The sequence below is a fragment of the Podarcis gaigeae genome (genome assembly GCF_964106915.1).
Source record: "Podarcis gaigeae genome assembly, chromosome: 5".
Lineage (NCBI taxonomy): Eukaryota > Metazoa > Chordata > Lepidosauria > Squamata > Lacertidae > Podarcis > Podarcis gaigeae.
Genome location: NC_139681.1, coordinates 91,199,434 through 91,217,960, shown reverse-complemented (window position 1 = coordinate 91,217,960; position 18,527 = coordinate 91,199,434). Strand labels below are relative to the sequence as shown.

Genomic DNA, 18,527 nt, shown 5'->3' with positions numbered 1-18,527 from the left:
CTCTTCCCTTTATTCAATCAAATCATCTGTACAATTGCCCTCCCTTAGTAAGATAATACCTTTTAAGCCTTGTATTTTAATATAAAAAATAAGAGGTAGCAGGAAATTCTAATGGAAGTGCTAACATTTGAGAACCAGGATGATGGCTTCCATTATCCTAAATAATGTTTGAAGATTACAGAAAGCACTGTGTTTCAAAAGGTGGAAACTAATCCACCACTTTCAAATTATTTCCTTCTTCAAAAACCTGTTCTAACATTAGGATGTTGTTTTTGTGAATGGCTAGAGGAGTGTATATTTAAATATTTGAATGTGAAAGATCATTTCCAGGTCGGGGCAAAGGGGTGGGCGAAGCAAATAATTACTATTTATAACTAATAAATGGTGAATGATTTGTGGAATTGACAACTTTAAACACAGAAGCCCTTTATTTTTCCAGTTAAGCTGGCGGTGTTCTGCTCACTCAAACCACTATAACCCTAATCAGAAGTTCCTACCATTAGTTAATTCCACAATAGAACAAAAATTCTGTCTCTGTGGCCTATTAATGTGTCTTGCTTTCCTTACCCCCCCCCCTTTCCTTTTCTGTTACATGCTTTTTCTAAAGGCATGGAATTTCATTCCCCCCCTCCCCGCTTTTAACCATTCAGCTGTTTTGTTTCTATTCAAATACAGGATTCCTCACACACTCTCCTCCCTCTCCCCCCTCTATAGGTTTAATCTAAATTGCCTGGCATCAATCTGTGTTTTTACCTATTGCATAGTAGCCTGCTTTCGTTTGCAGAAACCGCTGTTTATAATAACTTAAGGAGCTAGAGAAGAAATATTGACGGGACAAAAGATACAAGCCCTCCAGAATTATTTTCCTGGCAATTTTTACATCCAACATGCAAACAACGTCTTTTCAATGTTATGACTACACAGTGTCATTTCCCTCTACGAGAATGAAGCATTTTCTCTGTTGAGAGAGAAAATGAGCATTCACCAATTTATCTGCAAATTTGAACACATTCTTCTTATTCGGAAATATCAGTCTCTCTTTTACTCTCTCTCCTAGACACACATATTAAGGTTGAAGACTCAAGGAACTCAAAGAACTGTAATAAAGGGCAAGTGCAACTAGCTAAAATATTTCTTATGTATTTCAGCAACAGTAGCCTTTCGTTCTAAAACCTGCAGATTTATTTCATAAACATAAAATTGCATTCATTTTCCTGTATTGCATAAACTGTTGTTGTTTTTTAAAGAAGAAATATATTGATTGTAAAAGCTGCATAAATAGCTGAAATATATTTATGTTGTGCCGGAAATATAAGGAGGAAAGAAAGTAGCACAGAGACAGGTAGATACAATCGACCTAAGAGTTATCAAACAAAAAAGAATGTGAGAGAGAGTGGGAGAGAGAGTGTGCAGTTAACAACCCTGATAAGAGATGAAAATTGTCAGTGAGGCAGATTGAGTTTATTCAATGCCCTGATAAGCACCTATTTGCTCTTCCACATAATGCTCTCTCAGTATTTATAAATTATCATTTAATTATGCTGGCAAGTGGTAATTGTCAAATAAAGCTCCGATAGGCATAAGCCTTCAGGCTGCACATGACAGAAAAATATCTGTTAAAGCTGGGCTGATTCACACGCTTAGGAAATCATTTCCTTTCTTCTTCCTTTTTTATCCTTGCTAACAAATTATATGAACCAGCACACTTTTGTGCTTTGTGGGCATTTTGAAGTCTATTCAGATTACAGGAGAGAAGAAAAATTAGTTGTTTCAGTATCTACCATCCCAAATTATTGGGCTGATTTAAGACACCATGGTCTTGTTTTAACAAAAGAATGGGAAACATCAAGGAATTTTAGCATTCTACTGCTTCGAATTTATGCTCAGGGTCATTTTTCAGTCAAGTAAATCAAGATTTGAGGAATTATTTAACATTAGGCATACGAGACTTGATACAGAGTAATGGTAAAATAAAAAGTGTCATTTATCCCATTAGAGACATGAAACATTGAAAAATCTTGAAAAAACCCAGTCCATTGCTACTTATATTCAATTATACTAAATCCATTAAACCTTCTAGTACTACTTACTTTAAGTGTTTTTTGAAGTATTTGCTGGTTTGTTGAATAAATGTCTAAGGACTTCAATGCCTGCTGCCCACAGAAGAGATTTTAGTATAAAGCCAACCCTATGTTCAATGAGGGGAAGGGTTTTTTGAAAATAAAAAAATCCCATGAATTAACCTAGACTAGCATTGTGAGCATCACAGAAACGAGTTTTATGGGGAAACAAATCTGTTTTAAAGCAACCTTACACATACAACTCAGTGATGAAAACATCTAGGGGCAATAAAAAGAAAGCTTTTCAGGTTTGTTTTTCATTTAACAATTTTAATGGCACCATAAGCATTGACAACGACAGATGGCACAAATGTCGTACAGCTCTGCTTTTTATCCAGCTAGTTACCCTAAATTTCTCTACAACAGGGGCACTGCTGTAAGACATTTCCCAGTATTCTTCTCAGAAAAAAGAGCCATAGACAGGAGTGAGCCCCTACTAGGTAACCTATGTATAGCTGAGCAGTTAAACTGATATTATTTACCAAACCATGCATAATGAAAATGGCTATAAGATTTTCCGATATGGATCCACCCTCACATCTACTCTGATATTGAAACAAATGAGTTTTAATTTTTATAATGTTTGCTTATAAATATATACATATCTATAACGGGCCCACCCACAGTGCCCCCCTCCCAGAGGGCGAAACCCAAGCATCAACAAGTGTAAACAAACCTGACGGGACAATGTTACAGGATTTAAAATAGGCCACAAATTTTATTGATTACATATATAGGTAGGCTTTGGCTCAGGTACTGGGTATAAATCCATTATCAGACTCCAGATGGAGGGCTGATGCTTAAGCAGGATCATGCCTGAGGTCATTCAAGATGTGGGTCTACTAAGGTGGCCCTCTTTAGGCTGCTGAGGGAAACTCTACGGCCCATCTGCCCCATGATTGTCTTCTGGACAAAGACGTCCACTTACCCCAGCTGGCCCCTGATAGGGCAATTTCAAACTTTAAGGCAGTGGCTGGCCAGGGAGGCATTCCAACAGTCATTTCACCCTCCAAGTGTGTGAGGGGCTGCTGCCCTGGACAACAACCTCCGTCCACCTCTGGACCAGTTAAGCAGTCATTCTTTGCATCAAAAGAATGTTCTCATTGGTGACAAAGTCCCACAAGAATTAGATGATAAATTTTAAATTATGTACATGCACAATAAACACAAAATAATGGGTGTGCATGTTCACATATAAAACTCTTATAGTATCATTTAAAATGAATATACATAAAAGTAGTTCACAGGAAAATTATAAACAATGCAGAATATAGTCTCTGAAACAATTATTTTGCATTCATCACTAACCTAATATTAACACAAAACTTTCATAACCCCAAATGAACTAGGAAACATATTGTTCATGTGTGCAAATTGATATTGTGTAATGGGACATAAATGTGATTTATTTCTTTTTAATTTAAAATATTTTAAGGCCACTCTTCAGGGCCCATCGAAAGCAGCTTACATTAAAAAAAAAGATAAAAAGAATTCAAACTTTTTAAACTTTAAACTACCACTCAACAGTGCTACACATAAATAATAACAACAACAACAACAATGGAATTGAGGAAAAGCAGACCATCACAGATCTAAAACAGTTGTGCCTAGAAGGTTATCTGAAAAACAAATACAGTAAGTCTTGAGGGGCATCCAGAAATCCTGCAATGCAGAAAGCTGATGCAGGTCTAGTGAATGGAAATTCCAGGTATAGGGCGGTATAGAAATTCTAATAATAATAATAATAATAATAATAATAATAATAATACATAGCCATGAGGTCACCTCAAAAAATGACTTCTCCAATGAGACCACCTACGGAACTGACCAAGGGATAGACACACAAGGAGATCTTCGAAAGCAGACCTTAAAGTGTTGACACAATGGCATGGGTGCAGGCAGTTCAATAAACAGCTTAGACCCAAACTGTTTAGGGCTTTAAAGGTCAAAAGTAGCACTTTAATTTGAGTCCCAAAACGCACCAGTATACTGTTGGAATTCTGCCTCGGTCAGAGGGGTGTGCCAGTCTTCCAGGCACCGGCTGAATTCCTTTCTGACCTCCCTCCTGCGACTCCCGGCAGGAAAACAGACGAGATCCGTTCCGGCGATTTTTCTCAGACTGTGAGAAAAACACACCACTGCTTCTCCTCCTCCCTGCTCCCCAGGGAGGGGAATCAGACTCAGACAGAAACGTATTTACATGTCTTTATTTCTGTCTTTCGCAGCCATACGGATAAAGATGTCTGCACTCTTTGAACAACAGAGAGAATCTCACTCCACCCATGTACATCCTGTACAGGTCATATGACTCACACTGAGCTCACATCCGGTGCTCAATAAGGAGAATGGACTGCCCCTTTGTTCCCATGGCAACAGTCACAAACATCCTGTTTGGCTTTGCAGCCACAAGCAGCTGACTGAGCTGCTAGAGCCTTTGCTTGCTGCAGCATTGCTGCTTTATGGTAACATACAGGACAACTGACATAATTGAGATGCTGCTCACCCTACCCACAACTGGACTCTGGGAAGCACGTTCTGGACCAGCTGAAGTTTCCAACCTGTCTTTATAGCACATTACAGCCATCTAGTTTGTAGCCAACAGAAGGCATTCCTGTTATTGCATTTGTTCACACTGGTGAAGTATATTTGACCACAGTCATTCAAGTTGACTGATTCCTGATATAGTTTCCTTCATGGTGGCAAAAAACAACAGTGCAATTATGTGTGGTCTTATAGCACTTGTAGGCCTCCACATGCCTTCTTACTAAATTGCTCTTCATCTGAAACCAGAGTTCACAAAATACAAATATAATAAAATGTATTTCAATTAAACATTAAACCACTGTATAACTCCACCCACCATACCCAGCAATATATTTTATTCCAAGCTGAGAATTAATAGCCAGCAAAGGCCTGGGTAAACAGGCAGGTTTTAAGCAGGTGCAGAAAGCTAATCGCAGTCAGTGCCTGACTTAGTTCAGAGAGAGGGAGTTCCAAAGGGTAGACACTAACACAGAACTGATTCAAAGTTACAGCGCCTCATTTCATAGCATTTTTCCTAAACTAGGACAATAACTTTCCCTTGCCCTACCCCTTTCTAAACCTTAATTCACAGACATGGGGGATGGAGGTTACTCACAGAGGCACATACCAAGGACCTGGGTTAGAGATCCTGTAACAAGCAAAATTAGGAAATTGTGAAATTTTGCTGTTTCTCTGAATTGTCATCCTTGTTGTGAATTGTAATCCTTTCCCCAATTGGTCTTCTTTGTCTTCTCCAGTCCACTAGGCCTTCTCTGCCCCAAATTGCTTTCTCTGAATTGCTTCTCCACCTTGGCTTCTCTGCTCAAAGTGCCTTCTCTGAATTAGCACTGAGACAGAACTGCTTGGAGACAGAACATGGGATGGAAAAGCACTGTCCTATCTCACAGGATCTAGAATGCCATTGGCTTACAGGACCAGCAATGCCAAAATCCAAGTTGATCTCTGTACTATTCTCTTCGCAGTCATAGGAATATTCTCCCTTTGCATAGTCCCAAAGTTTCTGTATAGTGAAGTAGAAAAGTCTGTGTTGCTGACATTGTTCGTCAACTAGGCCACACCTGCTTCTTAGCCTTCCTGTAAGAAGAATCCATTCACATACAAACAAACACACAAATGTAACTGTTCCATCCTGGTTGCCATGCAGTTGCTAAGGCTTGAACTATTTCTTACCCAAGTAGATACATTGTGTTCTGCAAAGCTCACAACTTAAGTTTTCAGTCCAATTGGGTTACAAACACAACTTTACTTAACTTTTAAAGGGATAAAGGTAAAGGTAAAGGGCCCTGACAGTTAAGTCCATTTGCAAATGACTCTGGGGTTGTGGCACTCATCTCGCTTTACTGATCGAGGGAGCCGGCATACAGCTTCCAGGTCATGTGGTCAGCATGACTAAGCCGTTTACCTTCCCACCTATTTATCTACTTGCACTTTGACGTGCTTTCAAACTGCTAGGTTGGCAGGAGCTGGGACCAAGCAACGGGAGCTCACCCCGTCGCGGGGATTCGAACCGCCAACCTTCTGATCGGCAAGCCCTAGGCTCAGTGGTTTGGACCACAGTGCCACTCACGTCTCTTAGAGGGATAAAGGGATAGAATAGAATAAATGGGTTTGATACATTTATTTAAAAGCATCATATATGACTATGTCATAAGCATAAATGTCTCTAAACAACATTAAGTTACTAGGTTTTCAGATATATGAATTAGCCCTAGTACTTTTGCTTATTAGGGTTGCCAACTTACTAACATCATGATTAAAAATGTACTGTCTTTAGCTGTGAGAAGTGCTGTCTATGGGATAGAATGTTGGACTTGGACCAAAGAGACTGAAGATTAAGTGTGAACTCCATAATTTGGTGGTGTCAGGTTCTCACACAAGTGATTACTGTACTTATTAACCTGAAATAGCTAGAATTGTCATTCAGAACTATCAGATATAACTTTGACATAAATGCATTAAGAACATAAGAATATAGATTCCTGAATATATCTAGTTCAGTATCCTGTTCTCAAGATGGTCAACCAGATGCTTATGAGAAGCCCACAAAGAACATGTGTAAGAGACCGCTCCCATTTGCAATTACCAGCAACTGGTTTTTAAAGGCATACTGCTCCTGGAGGCAATATAGCCATCATGATCACCAGTAGCCATTGACAGCCTTATGCTTTATGCAATTGTCTATTCCACTTTTAAAACCATCTCTGCATTCTGTGGTAGTGTATTCCTATATGCTGTGTGAAGAAATACTTCATTTTGTCTGTCTAAAACTCTCACTATTTAGCTTCATTCAATAATGCCAGGTTCTAGTATTAGGAGAGGGAGAAAACTTTCTCTCTCTCTCCATTTTCTCCACACCATGTATAATTTTATACACCTCCATTATGTCCCCACTCACCTTTTTTCTATACTAAAAACCCCATAGTCCTCATAGTTGAGTGGCTCCAGCCCCTTGATCATTCTGGCTGACCTTTTCTGTACCTTTTTCAACTCTATAACAACCTTTTTGAGGTGCATTGACCCAAACTGTACACAGTGTTCTAAGTGTGCCATTTTAATTCCCATCCACACCAACTGGAGAGAATTTTTTGGAGCTCCTTGTATTCTCTGTTTGTTTTAACTACTCTGAATAATTTGGGATCATCAGCATACTTGACAATGTCACTGCTCACCTCTAAGTCCTTGTCATTTATGAACAAATTAATTCTTCTTCAGCAGACTTGTTCTATATGCTTGGTAATTCTTTCTTCAGTGGATACCACAAGGACCTGAAGATAGGTGCAGATAGTTGCTCAACTTGTCTGCAATATCATTTTCCTCAATATTTTAGTTGTATATGTTATGATATTTAAGAACTGTGCAAATGTATACGTAATATTAATATCTTAAAAGAGGCAAATGTTTTCGGGGGGAAGCACAATGTAAAAGTATTTCAAATTAAGAACTCATATTGTTGTGAGAGGTTTTTTTGGGGGGGGCAGTCTGCATGATGCCCTGAGTCCATTCCAATTCTTGGGTTCAAGTATCTGTGGGGAGAGCCCTGCAACTTCTGCAATAGGCATTGGAAAAGTTAGCAGTGGGTGGGTGTAAATTTGAAGCTGACAGTATTTAGTTGCCATGAACAACTGTTCTATGTATACTGAAAATGATTCCTTTCCCTGACCTTGCCCACTGAAGCAATGTAGCTTAACTGAAGAACATCTTCATTTGTTTTGGTATTCCAGATGAATTTCTGTCCAGCAATGCAACTTAATTTATGGCAGTAGAATGCCCATCATTCCAGACATTTTACAGCTTTTGCCATGATACCGCTAACCCTGACCAACCACAAGCAAATGGGGAGGCGGAGGGAGCAGTACCAATAGCAAATAACATTTTCTGATAGATTGACCCACATACAGATCTTCTAAACTACAGGTCAACATTACTGATAGCTACTGGATATAGCTCAGCAGAATTGCTACTGGCAAGAGAAATCAGAACCCCCAGTCCAACTCTAGAGAGCCAGTGTTGTGTAGTGGTTAAGAGCAGTAGACTTGTAATCTGGTGAACCAGGTTGCCTTCCCGCTCCTCCACATGCAGCTGCTGGGTGACCTTGGGCTAGTCACACTTCTCTGAAGTCTCTCAGCCTCACTCACCTCACAGAGTGTTTGTTGTGGGGGAGGAAGGGAAAGGAGATTGTTAGCCACTTTGAGACTCCTTAAGGGGAGTGCAAGGCGGGATATCAAATCCAAACTCTTCTTCTCTTCTTAGAGAAGAATCACAATCCAAATTAAAATAAGTTATGAGCACCACAATTTAGTGCAAGATCTACCATGTTTAACTCCAGGCGAGAGAGTTTATCTCAAACTTGATGCAGAAAAGACATAGCAGACTCCACTTACTGTCCAAAGAAAAAAAAGAAACACTCAGATCATATTTTACTCAGGGGTGGAATACTTCACAGAAAGAAATGCCATCTTCCTATTCCTTAGAAGGCACAATCACTGAATGCACAAATGGTGTTTGAAAACTCAAGTTCATCTACTGAGACTCTGCTAGAGCCATCGTGTAAGACTGACAGCAATATTACTACTCAGACTGTCAATTGCTCTAGACAAGTTATTTGGAAGCCTTCAAGATTAGAGATGAGTGACTGAATACCTGAATACATACAGATTTCAACAGCACTGATTTATTTAATGGCTTCTTTAAACAAAAGATGGAAAATGTATAGATAATATCATTACGTAGTTTAGTCACTAGGTATCACTGACTTAATTGTATCTGGATAGAATCTTGGGTTTATTATGTTACTTACTTACTTACTTACTTACTTACTTATCACATTTATACCCCACCTTTCCTCCCAATGAGCTCTATGTGGAATACAGCGGTACCTCTAGTTGCAGACATAATCTGTTTTGGGGTGTCGTTTGCACCCCGAAAAGACCGCAACTAGAGTGCCTCTTCTGCGCATGCACAGGTGGTGAACCCGGAAGTAAACACTTCTGAGTTTGCCACGTTCATAAGCTGAAAGTCCGTAAGAAGAGCGGAATGCAACATGAGGTGTGACTGTACATGGTTTTCCTGCTCCTCAATTAATCCCCACAACCCTACTGTGTAGAAGATTTGGCTAAGAGGCAGTGAGTGGCCCAAGGTCACCCAGTGAGCTTCATAGGTGAGTGGGGATTTGAACCCTGGTCTCCAACGTTCTATTCCAACACACTAACCACTGATGGCATGTTACTGCTGTGTTCTTGTTTTAAAAAATGCAACAAGGTTCTTGTCTAACTTCCTGTTTGGTGTAACCTCTAAGTTATCCATGAATTGTGGACCCTTTGGACAGCTGTCCCTTTGTGTAATAATAAAAAGTGGGGTCTCAAGAAAAATGTGACCAGTTTTCATCAATGCTGGAATAGCGTGCATTTAGAGTCCACTTGGCTGTAAGAGATGACAGTAGTTGGCTATTTCTTCCCCTTCACCAGCTGCCTTGTTGAGCTTTCTGATGCGTCACTCAACTTCTGATCCACAATTCCATTAGGACCTATCACTTTTGCTCCAGTAGGTAAGCAGAATGTATAGCCCAAAGTCAGAGCTGAGAGCTGCCTAACCACTGACCTATTATGAACAATGGGCCTTCTCTGAAGGAAGGCATCATAAGGATTAGTGGTTTTTGATGAGGTAATCAAATATGCATTTTTACAGCCAGAATGCCATGCTGGCAAAATGATCTTGTTGGGAGAGGCAAGCTGTAAGCTTCACTACCAGGAAATGGACAATGACAGATAGCCTGCATTTACATTTGCACATATATTTAATTGTTGCCTGAGATAGAGACATGCCAAATACTGACACAACAGATCCTTCAAAATAAGTTAGGCATTTGTGTTAAGCATTATTTCGCCAAGCTGTGAAGGAAAACAAATACTCCTCTTTTTCTAATTAGCCATTTGTTTCAGCATGCTTTTCATATGTATTTTGACAATCAGTGTCCATTTAGCTCAGTGTAAAGTCAGTTGAGTACATTCTTAATTCACATTATCTTATTATTTTTATGAAGCTGTCCTTAAGGTACATTTTTTATTATATACCTACCCCAAAAACCTTGTGGAACACATTAAAATAAAGCACCTAAAATGTATTTTTTTATATAAAACTTGCATATTCTTCTTCATATATTTAACTCCTTGCCTATACACATATGGATTACAACACTGTGTTTTTAGGTTGTATACTGCCCTGCAGTATTTCATATGGAATTGCAGTCTATATATATTTAAATAAAATAAATCGAATTATATGAATAAAGCTGCATTCTAAAGAAAAAGTAACACGAGAAAATATTCTGTATTAAAATGTTTAAAACAACTACAAAATCTGATTTAAAATGCTTCTAAAGATAGATTTTAAAAAGGTAAGCAAGTTTTTTAAAAAAACATACCACTAGATACTCAAACCTTAGAAACAGCAAGGGAGAGCACCGCTGACTTTTTATAATTGGATTATATAAGATAGTCACATTTGCATGTTAGAGACTGCAAATGAAACTGAATTGTTGCATATTTATTACTGATTTACTGTCAATGGGGACCCCCTCCCACTTTGTAAATTAACCCCACTGTTGCCAGCTGACCATTGAAGAGGGACTATGTAGCCAAGCAAAACTGAAAGCCCAGAATCCTGTATCACAAGCAGATAAATGCCCATAGACACATTTGCACAGGGACAGCCATCAACATATTTTGATATTGTTACTGGTCTTTATCTGTGTTCCTTTGAACTTTGACTATTTGTGATTTGCATTTGAGAGGAAAAGCATCAAGAGCTGTGTAAACTGTTATTAGCTACCATTTCCCCTCAAAATCTGGCTCCTATGTTTTAATTGTACAGTACCTTAACATGCAGAAATTAAGCCGGTGAAGCTTTTCCTATTATTTATTTTCATTTAACTAATTTATGTCCCAGATTTCCTTACAAAAGATAACGATAACTTAAAAAGCAAAAATTGAAATAAAATATCACTGTAACAAAAAACAATGGCAACAGATAAAACAGCAAAAAGAAAATTCCCTCCGAACAGAAAAATGTGCAGCAGCAACACGACTCATCGATACTTCCGTATGCCCCATGATTTCAAGACATGGGTCCAAGAGGCTTTTCTTTTGTCCCACCACTTTCCCCAGGCAAACCCATGGTTTACTGCTGAATCAGAACAAACACCAATTGGATTTTCTATAGACTGAAGTTGGTTCTGATTCAGCAGTAAACAGGGAAAGTGGCAAGACAAAATAGAAACCTCAGACCCATGCTTAGAAATAACAGCACAAATGAAAGAAATAATAGGACAAACTGAAGTGTGAATGAGCCCAAACAGTAGTAATCTATTGTTCTGATACACCAGCCTTCCTCCTGCCATAGCCAAGAACAGCTAACAACCTTAAAACAAAATACAAATATCATAGACCAATAGTTAAATTCATAAGCAGAATAACAACCTTTAAAGGACAATGCAAAGGGCAACAAACCATTCCCAATAAAGAGTTCCTAACTACCAAAATGTATTTTAACTACAGTGGTACCTTGGGTTACAGACGCTTCAGGTTACATACACTTCAGGCTACAAACTCCGCTAACCCAGAAATAATGCTTCAGGTTAAGAACTTTGCTTCAGGATGAGAACAGAAATCGTGCTCCGGCGGCACAGCAGCAGTAGGAGGCCCCATTAGCTAAAGTGGTGCTTCAGGTTAAGAACAGTTTCAGGTTAAGAACGGACCTCTGGAATGAATTAAGTACTTAACCTAAGGTACAACTATACCAACATTTTAAGTTGAATACAACGTGGGTGAGAACCAAAAAGAGGGCCTTCCATATCTGTTTTACCACCAAGAAAGCTCTGCCTAATGCCATTGCCTCATGATAGCACCAGAAGTAGGGCCTGCCTCAAAGCTTGGGCCAGAAGGTATTGGGGGACACAATCCTTCAAGTACTTGTAGACCTTGTACACTAGTACCAACACTGTTCAGGAATGGTCCCAGCTGGCAAACCTGCTGCAACTGGGCATAAACACTCCTCAGCCCTGGAACTCCAACAACAGCTTCAGATCATGTATGCCAAAGCTGCATATATTTTCCTTCAAGGGGGACTGATACCCCATCCAGAACAGGTCATCTCCATAATTCCTGGACCAATAATTTTCTATCCATACTGCCTACTGATGATGCTACATACCAAATCCCCAGATGACACCTCCCAGCAGTTTCATATAGATAAAAAATAGCATGGTGGACAAGCTTTCAATAGCATAAATGAGACTGAGTAGAAGTCCTCCAATGCTATTCTCTGGTAGTGGTAATGTAGGTAGGACATCTACCGGTAGTTGACCACAGTAACATGGTGTCCCTAGTCACTACATTACAGAGCCATGACAGGATGAAACAGTGGACAATGCTATCAAATGCTGCTGTGGGGTTGAGCAGGAGCAACAGAATAGCACTCTCCTGTCTTTCTTTCATTAAAGATTATCAACCAGGGTGACCAAGGCTATTGAAGTGGTTTCCACATCTGAATGTCTAATATCTTCATCCAGGCATGCCTGCAGTTGCCCAAGAAAGGAATATTTGCACTGGGAAGTAGTTATCTAAAATCTCAGTGTCCAGACAGGTCAAAAGAACACAAGAAGAGCCTGCTGGATCAGGCCAATGACCCATCTCATCCAGCATCCTGTTCTTATTGTGGTCAGCTAGATGTCTGGAGGAAACCTGCAAGCAAAACCTGAGCACAAGAACATTCTTCACATATACTCTCTTCTTCAGGAAAGAACATACTACCACCTCCTCCAATGAGGTAGGCATCATTCCCGCCCTATGTGAGGCATTAGCTACTCTCTGTACCCACTCAGGCCATCCCTCCCTGCTAAATCTTAAAAGCCACAATGGACAAGGGAGCTAAACGGATCCCTGACTACTTGATGCTATAAACACCTCTGCAGGACCCGCATCAATTGTGGCATCAACTTTGAAGTGGATACCAATTTCGTTACCAATGACTTTGGCTTGAAATTGCTTCTTGAAATTCTCACAGTGAGCTTCCAAATGAATGACTGTTTCTTCTCTAGGGCTGCTTCTCACCAACCCCTTCACCCATTACCAGTTCACTGTGGATGCAATGGAGGTGGAGAAATAAGTTTACTAGCCATGATGTTGTGCTACCACCTGTGTTTTGTCAAATTCTCCCTCAGATTTACTCAACTTGCATTCCAGCCATTGTCTGGCATAGTTCCTCATCAACATGTGCTTTGAAACCAACCTTCTTGGCTCCCTGTAGATGTCGAGGGCATCTAGAAGCAATTGTGACAATAGCCCTCACAATCTTACCATTCCATAGTGAGACAAGGGCTTCAACAGGAATGTGAGCCATGCTCTCCATAAAGTGCCCAGATAATTCAGGAATCCATCCGGGAGCAGACTGGCTAAATGAACCCAAATGAAGCCAGTTCAAAGCTCGCCATCCATATGATCCGCTCACAACCCCATGGTTATCATGGCAGTCATGCAGTCCTGAGTTGGACCAAACTTCTGTACTTTCTTTCTATTACTCTTTCTACTGCCATCTAATATTGAGAAATATAAATCACAAACTTTTTTTTAAACTTCTGACTTTACTCCTGTGTGATAACATTAGCATTAATGACACTAGGCACCAAACTGAAACACACCCACTGTTACTTTTCTGCAGCCCTTTGCACACAATGAAAATTGTCTGGATCAACTATTGAAAGAAAAGAGTTGCAGCTCAAGAAGGAAGAAGTGGTATGGGAGCTCCAAAAGACTGTGGTTGAAATCAAGTATTTAGGACATGATGAATTGTCTTGTAGGGTCCTAAAGGAAATTGTAGTGTGATCCCAGAGCCACTGTCTATCATTCCTTAAAATTCTTGGAGAACAGGTGAAGTACTATGAAACTAGAGGTAAGCAGATGTTTTCATTAAGGAGTCAGTTCATGAGCACTTACAAAAAAAGCCATGCCTAAGGTAAATTCTTTTTAAAAAAATTTATAGAGTTACCACCCTGGAAGATCAGGGGACTGATGGGGATGTAGTATATTTTTATTTCACCACTGTTTTTAGTAACGCCCCCATTATATTCTTGTAGGCAAGATGGTAAAATGTGAGCTAGACAATACTACTACTGTATTATGTTGATTTGTAGCTGGTTGATGGACCATACCTAACAGATCATCAGCCTGGAGAGAGGTGAAAAATGGAGTGATGAAAGGTTGTTTGCCAGGCCATGTGTTGTTAAACACTTTTATAAGTGAATTGTGTGTAGGAAGGAATGCTTATCAAATTTGCAGACAACACCAAACTGGGTGGGTTTGCTAATGCCTTAGAAAACAGAAATAAAATATAGGTGATGGGTTGAATTTATTGCCTGTATTCCATTTGGTGGGACTTGAACTAATGGCTTCAGATGAAAGAAAAGAGATTTAAACTAAATATTACTAAGAATCAGGTAGGTAGCCATGTTGGTCTGATGCAGTCGAAGTAAAAATATATAAACAAATAATTGTCCAGTAGCACCTTATAAACCAACTAAGTTTGTTCTGGTATAAGCTTTCGTGTGCTGAATCTGAAGAAGTGTGCATGCACACGAAAGCTTATACCAGAATAAACTTAGTTGGTGTACTGGACAATTTTTTTAAAAAAATTAGTAAGAATGTCTTGACAATACAAGATGTTCAACAGTGGGACAGACCGCCTTGGATAGATGGCCACCTATCAGCGATGCTATAGTAGTGGCCGTCGTACATCGGCAGGGGGTTGGACAAGACAACCTTTAAAATCCCATCCAAACCTATGATTCTATTATTTTTCATAATAATTGTTTAGAAGCTTCCTGACCAATTTCTCAGACTTAGAAAGTTTTGATTTTTTAACAGTCTGTTTTAATGGAAGGTTCCCAAGAGAGAGTCTGTACCATGTTAGTCATTCTGCACTTCTGACGTGACAAATGATTTTTATTTATTTTGTACTTAAGGCAGTATATAATAGTTCAGTAATTGATTCAATATATAGATTTCCTCATTCATGGTTCCCAACATCTCTGGTAATTCATAATTCTTTCCTTTGGTCCTCATTTCTCTTAAGGCGGGGGGGGGGAACAGGGGACTGAGTCGCTGTTGTTTAATCTGATAATTATGCAAACACTAAATCTTACACTGAAGGAGAAAATGTTAACATACACTGAAAAATCCAAATGTTTAGAACTATAATCTGTGTGATAAAATGCATTACTCTGTTTAAAAGGATTGTTTTACAGAAGCAATTAACAATCAGCAATCATATAGTTCAGACCGGTGTTTTGATGCCATCTGTTGGAATAAGTCTTCTTACTCCCTAGACTGAAGCTATAATTTTCTGTTTATGATTTCACTGCCTACAGTAGAACAGTTACTAAAAAAAAGAAGAAAGAAAATTTCAGTATTGATTTTCTTTTCTTTCTTTTTAAAGACTTCTTCAATTATTCAGCTTTTCACTGTTTATTTTTAGATTTAAAGGAACTGTGTTGGAAGATTTACGATGGAGGCTGCAATAGCTATGAGTCATTGTAGCTGTTTCCATGCAGTCTCTATTCATCTCAGAGGAGTCTGAGGGGAGTGGGGATCCCACACAATCCAGTTAAATGAATACAGATTACCCAGGAGCAGTGCAGTACTGGCTGGAATGAATTCTTAGAATCGGAACCAAAGAAATTTATTTTTTGTTTGCCTGACTACCACACACAAATCTTATTTAACCAAGTAGCTTATAGCCATGTAAAACATTTGAATCAGAAATCCACAAAAATCAGATCTGATCCTTATATTAGGATGGCATGGAGATGAAATTACATGAGAGACTTTTAGGGAAAGTTTAATCATTTTGTTATTTCTTTAGCAACTCTCATCACTCTGTCATGTTTAACACAACTTGTCATATGAATCCTCCTCATCATATGGAGAGCCTCCCCTCAGCAATGGATACATTTGGTAAAGTCCATTACCAGTATGAAATCTCGCTACCCAAGAATGACATGGAAAGCTATGCTAGACGTTGCAGCTGACAAGAAGAATCAACACAAGTAAATGACTGTCTAGGAGTGCCATATTAGGGAGGTTGTCACAATGAGAGTTTTCTCTTGAACAACAACAACAAATTAATATCATATCAGTGCAGAAGATAAATCATATGGTGCCAAACCCCACCCCCAGTCACTGACATCCAGTTTTCTGGGTGAGCTTCTTAATAATAATTCCCACAGCATTTCTTCAGTATACAATGGGGCTCTACAATTTCATCACACTGATTCGCATAACAACAGTATGGTAGGTTTTTTTTTAGCTTCCTTTATCATCTTAGTTAAGCAGTGATATACATAATAGGGAATTTGTGGGCATTAATGCAATAGAGAGAGCATAGTTTATTGTTAATGAAAAGTTCTACATTAGGTAATAGTTACAATCACACATTTTTTGAAATTATAAACTACACATTTTAATTTTATATATCTGAATAAATACCACTTTAGTAAAGGTATTTGATTTGATTTACCACTTCATTGAGGACATATTTATGAGCCATGGTAGCTGAAACTCCAGGTTCAGAGACAGTATCTTGATTGCTAGATGCTAAGATCAAACAACCAGAGTATGGGACAAGCTAAGCCTATAGGTTTCCTGTGGTAGCTGTCTGGATGCTACTGGAAACAGAATGCTGGACATGTGGCCTATATCAGATCCAGGAAGGTAATGCAGTGAGGAATCTACCCATGAACGCTTCGTAAAGTAATGACAGCCACATTGCTTTATTCTGAGCATTTGTTTGCTACAAAGATAAGAATTTGATTATATCTGGTTTCCAATGGCAGTATTTTTTCTGTACATATAAAAAACTCAACCACCTAATGTGTACTATTCTCCAAATAAAACAATGTTTGCAAAGCATGCACAAACTAGTAGTTTTATTTTTATAAATGCACTAAATGCTAAATTAGCCTTTTTGTTTTTAATACACTAGAGGGAGCTAGATCTCTATATTGCACATGTACAATTAATTAGAAAAAATGTTTAGCATCGTAAACATCTTAAGCTAAAAGGCCAATGCACTTTGTAGGAGTCAGATTTCATAGTTATCAATATGGCAATTTCTTAGTTAATTTTTATATCTATATAGATAAAGGTAAAGGAACCCTGGGCAGTTAAGTCCAGTCAAAGGCTATGGGGTGCGGCACTCATCTCTACTTTCAGGCCAAGAATCATAGAATCATAGAGTTGGAATAGACCACAAGGGCCATCGAGTCCAACCCCCTGCCAAGCAGGAAACACCATCAGAGCACTCCAGACATATGGTTGTCAAGCCTCTGCTTAAAGACCTCCAAAGAAGGAGACTCCACCACACTCCTTGGCAGCAAATTCCACTGTCGAACAGCTCTTACTGTCAGGAAGTTCTTCCTAATGTTTAGGTGGAATCTTCTTTCTTGTAGTTTGGATCCATTGCTCCGTGTCCGCTTCTCTGGAGCAGCAGAAAACAACCTTTCTCCCTCCTCTATATGACATCCTTTTATATTTTTGAACATATTATATATTTGAAGAGAGCCAGCGTTTGTCCACAGACAGCTTTCCAGGGCATGTGCCAACATAACTAAACTGCTTCTGGTGCAACGGGACACTGTGACAGAAGCCAGAGCACACGGAAACACCGTTTACCTCGCCACAGCAGTACCTATTTATCTACTTGTACTGCTGTGCTTTCTGTTATGTAGTTAAGTTTCACCCTGGGCCAGCAGGGGGATACTGTAGATAGTTTTCACTCAGGTCTGTAGATAGTTTTCACTCAGGTCCACGTCAGTTATTTTAGGCGGGAAACTCTGGGTTGTTGTTGCTACAATGTTGACAGCCGGCTGCCTATAAAAGCAGGCCGGCTGAGCTGTTTGCTGTTCAGTTTCTATTCCAGCTTACAAAATAAAGAGCTGCTTGGAGAAATCACTCTGTCGTCTGCCATGTCTACCCACTATTTAACACTTTCGAACTGTTAGGTTGGCAGAAGCTGGGACAGAGCAATGGGAGCTTCACCACTGTCACATGTATTTGAACCTCCAACCTTCCAATCGGCAAGCCCAAGAGGCTCAGTAGTTTAGACCACAGCGCCACCCGTGTCCTTATTATGTGTGTAGCATAATATAACACACACATTTATTTACAATTATTTATGGACTGAAATGCATTAGTCCTGAATATAATAAAGTTTCTACCTTATGTAGCAACAAAACAAACTTGAAAGGGTATTTCTTCTTTGCATAAGAAGTATCCTCAATTATCTACAAGAGCCCTGATAGAGCTATAATCACAT

At 39.2% G+C, this 18,527-nt stretch overlaps 1 protein-coding gene across 13 annotated transcripts in view; it reads right to left on the bottom strand.

The window, feature by feature from the left end:
- The window catches only part of LOC310845006 (uncharacterized protein), a 448,061-nt gene that overhangs the window by 325,651 nt on the left and 103,883 nt on the right, over positions 1–18,527 (bottom strand). The window contains exon 5 of one of the 13 annotated variants that reach the window (XR_014564416.1): positions 15,200–15,593. The exons of the other annotated variants lie outside the window; for them this stretch is intronic. The gene's annotated coding sequence lies outside the window, so the exon portion shown is untranslated. Of the gene's footprint in view, positions 1–15,199; positions 15,594–18,527 lie in introns of those variants that run through there. 13 annotated transcript variants of the gene reach the window in all.